Source organism: Meleagris gallopavo, chromosome 6 (assembly GCF_000146605.3).
Source record: "Meleagris gallopavo isolate NT-WF06-2002-E0010 breed Aviagen turkey brand Nicholas breeding stock chromosome 6, Turkey_5.1, whole genome shotgun sequence".
NCBI lineage: Eukaryota > Metazoa > Chordata > Aves > Galliformes > Phasianidae > Meleagris > Meleagris gallopavo.
In genome coordinates, this window is record NC_015016.2 from 14,559,081 (window position 1) to 14,565,155 (window position 6,075).

The window sequence follows — 6,075 nt, forward strand, 5'->3', positions numbered from 1 at the left end:
ACTTGAGGGTGGTATATGTCACATATAAAGAAAATATAATGTGTATTTGATCTTAAAATCACAGCTTTAGTGGGATTGATGTTAATTTTCACTCATGGATAGATGTGCTTCAGTTTTGTTTCCATTCTGACCAGTAAAATTGTCTGTTTGTATCATTTTAGCTATAACTATGTTTTCCCAGCTGTACTGCAATATAAATTGTTTCCTTATTTTTCTTTTTTTCCGCACTTCATCCCACCCCCTCTCCGCCTCCCCCAATCATCATTTACTTTATGACACCTGAAGTATCATTTTTAACAATGATAAGAAAGGAAATGTTAATGGTAGGGCTACTGCTTAAGGCTCCTCTTGTGCTCTGTGCTTTCTGCCTGTAGTTGCAGAACATCAGATGCTCGGGGTGTGGGCCCAGGCTGCGACCTGCAAGAATGTTGGCTGGTGGCATGATGCTGCTTCCTTCTGCTTCCATCTGCTGAATTCCAGATTCAGAAGCCAGGGTTAACATGGTGTTTCGTGAACATTTTAGATTTCTGTTCTGAAAATTTCTGTTCATATCAGCCCATGAAGAGAAATGGAGAGGGGAAAGAAAACAGAAGATATGAAGAATTTAAGAACAAAGGAGTATGAGTTAGAAAAGCAAAAAGGAGCTTGTGGCAGGGAATGCTTACCTCCCCGGGGACAAATGAAAATACATAACAGTTTCCTTGATGTTACTTTGCCATACAAACAATTATTCTAGGAGCCATGTAAATGATGCATGACTGTGAAAGAGAGTGAGTTTACTTCTGCCCTCCCTCTCTCCCTTTCCTCCTCTTTGCAGGATTTGAGATGTGGTCCATGGCAAAAACAGCCAAAAAGATCGGAAGAAAAAAAAGGAAAGGGAAAAAACAAAAGAACAAAACTTAAAATAAATGAAAAGGAGGGAGAATCCCAAATGATTACCCTTTGTTATTTCCTAAGTGTTAATCACAAAATGAAAAATGGTATTGTGTGTAATCTTAGATTTGTATAAGTGCATGATGACATTTTGAATTACCTTTCCTGAAACACAAACTGTGGATGTCTCAGACACAGCAGACATTCACTGAATTGCAGAGCTTTAAAAATGACAGTCATGGGGCTTTGATGGATTCTCTGTCTCCCTAAGTCTTGAAATTAAAGTCAATATTTTTCTGTATTTCCAGCACAAGTTCAAGACTAAAAGCAGACATTATTGCACCGTGTACCTGGGCTTATATAGGTGTTTGACAGGATGATCACAGGGTGTCTTCAGGATTTGAGTCGTTAGGATTGTTTGGAGCCTTACATGGTGCTGCGGTGTGTGTGGTGAACAATTCTTGTCATACTTGGCCTTGTGTTTTTCTCGTTTGACATTCTTCCTCATTTATTTTTCTACTTTTTCTTTTTTTTTAGTTGTTGCAGTTTTTCCAGCTTTCTTATGATTAATCTGGTGGCTCCAGCCAGTCCTGCAGCCTTCTCACCCCCAGCTTCCCCCTCATATATCTCCACTGTTGTAACCTGTAGGCTTCCTGCAAGCTCCATGCCTGGTTTTGTTTGTAGGTGGATTCTTGGTAGTTTTGGTGGTGGTAGCTTTTTGCTTTTCAAACAGTTCAGTTCCTCCTTCATGCAGTCTGCAGCTATGGAGTTCTATGCTGGGTTCCTCCAGCACAGCTTGGCCTGAGTTTCCTGCCAGACTGACTGGAGACTGATCTACTGCCCCAGAGCCAGGGCTAGCATCAGTTCTGTGTTAATGCTTTATGCCTTCTTGACCTATGTTTCTCTTGTTAACAGAAGCTGATCTGTTTTGCCTCAGCTAAAAATTGATCATCTTGAGCCCTTTTCTCCCCTGGAGAATTTCTCTGGAGTATTTCTCCCCTTTACAGCACTTTGTGGTGAACTGCTGGCAGAGCTGTACCAGTGAAAATAGTGAAGTGGTGTTTGCAAATGTTCTGCAAGGGTTAATAGGTAGAAAACCAACTTGTACCTCTGCCTGTGCTGGGGGCTTCGTGTTGTGGAGGCACGAGTGCTTGCTATTGGGCCATCAGTGCAGAAGTCCTAACTTACCTTACAAATGTGGGTTTATTTTTTTAAGAAGAAAATAGATTAAAAATGTATGACACCATGGAAATGAGAAGTATTGTTACAGAAGGCAAAAATGATGATGTGAGAAAAGTGTGAGAAAAGCAGGAATGCCTGTATGCCTAGGTTTTTATCCCTTTGCTTTTACAGCAAAAGACTAAAAATACTTATGCAATATTAATTCAAGATATGCAGCAAATTGGCATTTGGAAGCATTCAATTTTCTTCATAATTGTTCTCCATTCACTTGGCCGATTATCAGTAATTTCAGGGAATTAGAGATGCTCCTTTCATAAGTTTCTAGTGAACTCTTTAGAATTGTCAAACAATAACAAACCTGCCACTTAGGCAGCAATTTTCCCTCTTGCTGTCCTCACACTAATGCTTTACTGCTGCTTGGGAAGGCTAGACAAGCAAACTGCCACACAGCAAATCTGGTGACATTTTTTTCAGCCTCATGCTGTTTGTGAATTTTGATCCAAGAGCTTTCTCCGTGTGTTTTGTTCATGCAAAGGCTTTTATCCTCCTGTGTGGTTTGGGAAGGTTGTTTTTCTTGTTAGCAAGATTTGCAAAAGTATATTTTGCTAAAGAACTTAATACTATATTTTTGTAGATTAAGCTTGAATTTCATTATTAATCCCCAAATGAGTCCCACAGGCTTGTAATTTAAAGTGTATGGTGTCCAGCTCTTCCATTTTCCTCAGCTGTGAAATGAAAAGAGAAAATTAAAAAGGAAGGGGATAGTGAAATGCCTTTTACTGAAAGGATGTAACTGCTTTCTTCTCTGTTGCGGGACTGCAAGGAGCTGCACAGTTCCCAGGGGGTGCAGCTGCTTTTCTCTCCATTGACATGGCAGCAGCAGAAGTGGCTGTCCTTGGTCATGGTATCTGGTCCCATTGTTGTTTTTGGCATTACCCAATAGCTTCTGAGGAACATGTGTGACAACTTGCTTTGGATGAATTATAGAATCACAGATGGGTTTGGGTTGGAAGGGACCATATAGTCTGTCATGTTCCAACCCCTTGCCATGGGTTTGTTCCCATCCAGTAGCTCAGGCTGCCCAGAGCCCATCCAACCCAGCCCTGACTATCCCCAGACATTCGGAGCCCACAGCTTCTCTGGACAGCCTGTTAATCTCAGAAAAATGCAAATACCTGTTTGCTTTGTTTTAATCTATCCTTTGATGAAATTGCTGTTGTATTTATGCAAAATGTACAATGCTGCTGAGATTCCAAGAACTAAGAAGTAATAAACCTTGGGGGAAGTGAGGGATGCTTGATGTTAGTTTTGGAGCTGGGAGAACCAGAAAGGCCTCCAAGAGCCCTTCCTCCTGCTGTTTGACCTTTTCCTCGGAAGCAGAACCCCTCTCCTAGAAATGCTCTGTGAAGGGGTGGCAGGAACACTCCCCCGTTATTAAGATTTAGAACTGATTTCCTGTACGTGCTTCGTCTTGGGTCCCTTTTTAAAGTTTTTGAAAAGCTTTGCATTTTGTACATGTATTGTGTGACCAATGGACTGATTTTCTGTGCTTCTTCCTGCATTAAGCACATGAACCCCTTGTTGTATGCTGCAGAGGAGCTGCTGACGATCTGAGGTCCTATAGATGTTCTCCTGCTTCCTGTGCATATTTAGTGAACATCCACAAGCTGTCTATGAATGTCATAAGGATCCACAGGCTGCAATATCTATGTGCTAGGGAGTATTTAATGCCAGGAAGATTTCTAAATTTGAATGTAAGAAAAAAAAAAGAAAGATGATACTAAGAATTGTTCCTTAAAATCCTTCATTCTCAAATGAATAAAAAAAAAATAACTCCATCTATAAGAGAGATGCCTCTCTTCTGTTTGGCTTCTATTTCTTTCTTTTTTTTTTTTTTTAAATCTTTATGCAAGATAAATTTCTTCTCTTAAGGAATGAAGGATATCTGAATTGCATTTCATAGAGCCCCTGTGGAGTTTAAAAAATAAAATAAAATCAAAATTGTGATTTTTACTTTTGGCTGTAATAGCAGTATCTTAGAGGTATGCAGCAAACCGACTGGGTAAGGGAGTCCTGCAGGTTCTGAGGACTGGCATATGAGGCAGTCTTCCTTCACCTACTGGCTGAGGCACCAAAAGCAGAATTAGGTGCCCTCATGCAGGAAGGTAGCTTTTCTTTGCACCTGCCTGCTGCCTATTAGGTGGATAGTGACCCCTCGACATTCCTGTTTTACTGTTGGATATGTTTTTTTTGTAGGCTGAGATTGTTAGCCTTGATGCTGCAAGGTCATGTCAAAGCGCTGGGCATGCAAGGTGGTGTTTTTTCCTGGATTTCCTGGCCTGGAATTGATTTTCCCTTTAATCTGTTGAGATTCCTCTTTTTCAAGCAACAGCCTTCAATTGTTCATGTTAATGGAAGAGGACTACGTAGTATACAGTGACTGTGTCCTCCTTTTCTCATCAATACATTGATACATGAATGTATCAATACATTTTGTGTTGCAGAACAATAAATTGATGAAGGAAAAATCTTTAGTAGTATAAAATGAATAATATTCATAATTATATTTTAGCAATTTTTAAAATTATTATTATTATTATTTTGCATAATAGGAGTATGCCTGCCTTATGTCTCCTTTCTTTGTACAGATAATCTCAAATTGTTGTGGCTTATTATAGGATGATATAAGGAGTGAGGCTTGTGGTGTGGAGACAGCTTGGAAAAGTTAGCTGATGGGAACCTTACAAATTCTGGCACGAATTATATACCATAGTATTTCAGTAAATATCTTCTGCTAGTTTTGGCTGATGCTGCGTCTCCACTATGAAAGATGATCGTCATCACTAGGCTAGAACCAATCACAAATTGTGATGAAAATTGGCAACTGTAAGCCTGTAAAGTCATTGATCCAAAAATTCATGTCTTTCATGTAGTGAGATTTCTTTTTGAACTTCAGCTGAGGTTCTTTTTATTTGCTAATTCTTGGTTTTGAACTTTTAGGAATAATTTTTGACTCTCTTCAGTCTTAGCAATGTGAAATGAAAAAACAAGTGAGAAATCAGTAATTAAGCACACTGACATGATTCCAGGGTAAAAAAGGGAAGAGGAAGGAAAATTACTGAAGTTTCTCCAAGGTGTGGAGAATTTTCTGTGTTTCCAGAAGAGAACAATTCAGTGTTCCATTTTCTTGTCCGACCGTGGGCATTATCTAAACAATTTCATTAACAACTTCCACTGTAATCTAATTTGCCTAACTCCTTATTTGTCTACTGGGGACACCAGAGGTTTTGCAGGAAGTGGTCTTTAGCCTTGAGAACTAATGAGAAGATTTCAACTTTTAGTGCTGATAGCTGGAGCTCCTTATTCCTCACTCGTATAATTGGAAGAACCTTGTCTGTAGGTTGTTTGTAATCTAGTAGGTTTGTGCTGTCCCCTGTTGCCTCTCAGGGCTTCTCAGACCGTGCTCTGACCCACCCCAGCAAAAGGCCAGGCACAACATCACGTTTCTGCCCAGGCACGGCAGCTCCGTCACTGCGCATCCATCAGTGGGAAGGGTTGGTGGCATTTCACCTCAGTTAAATACGCAAATACTTGATTTGTCTTCAGGGACTCAGCTTGGTACTTGGAGCTGAATGATGGAAAACAGTGCTCTCACCTGGAGATCCTTATGCTCTGAGCTCTGCCTTTGAGCTTTGTTAGTGTGGAAGAGCCATCTGCTAAAAATATTCATCTGAGCATGTCGGATGATGTGACATGGGCTTTTCCTGGCTCTGCTTAAGCTCTTTTGCTTGTCTTGGTCATCAGCGGCAGCGCTGAGCTCAGTGAAACATTAACGCACGGGGATTTGATAAGCTTTAATGAGAGCACGTTTCATGAGTATACCAACATGTTTCTAATAATCCTAGTAAATGTTTCTGTCATAGAAACAAGAACGCGTGCCATTAAGATTACAGAAGCAGTTAGTCATTTTTAATAGTGTTCAGGACTTGTACACAGTATCTTGTTATGAAAGTTCTTTCC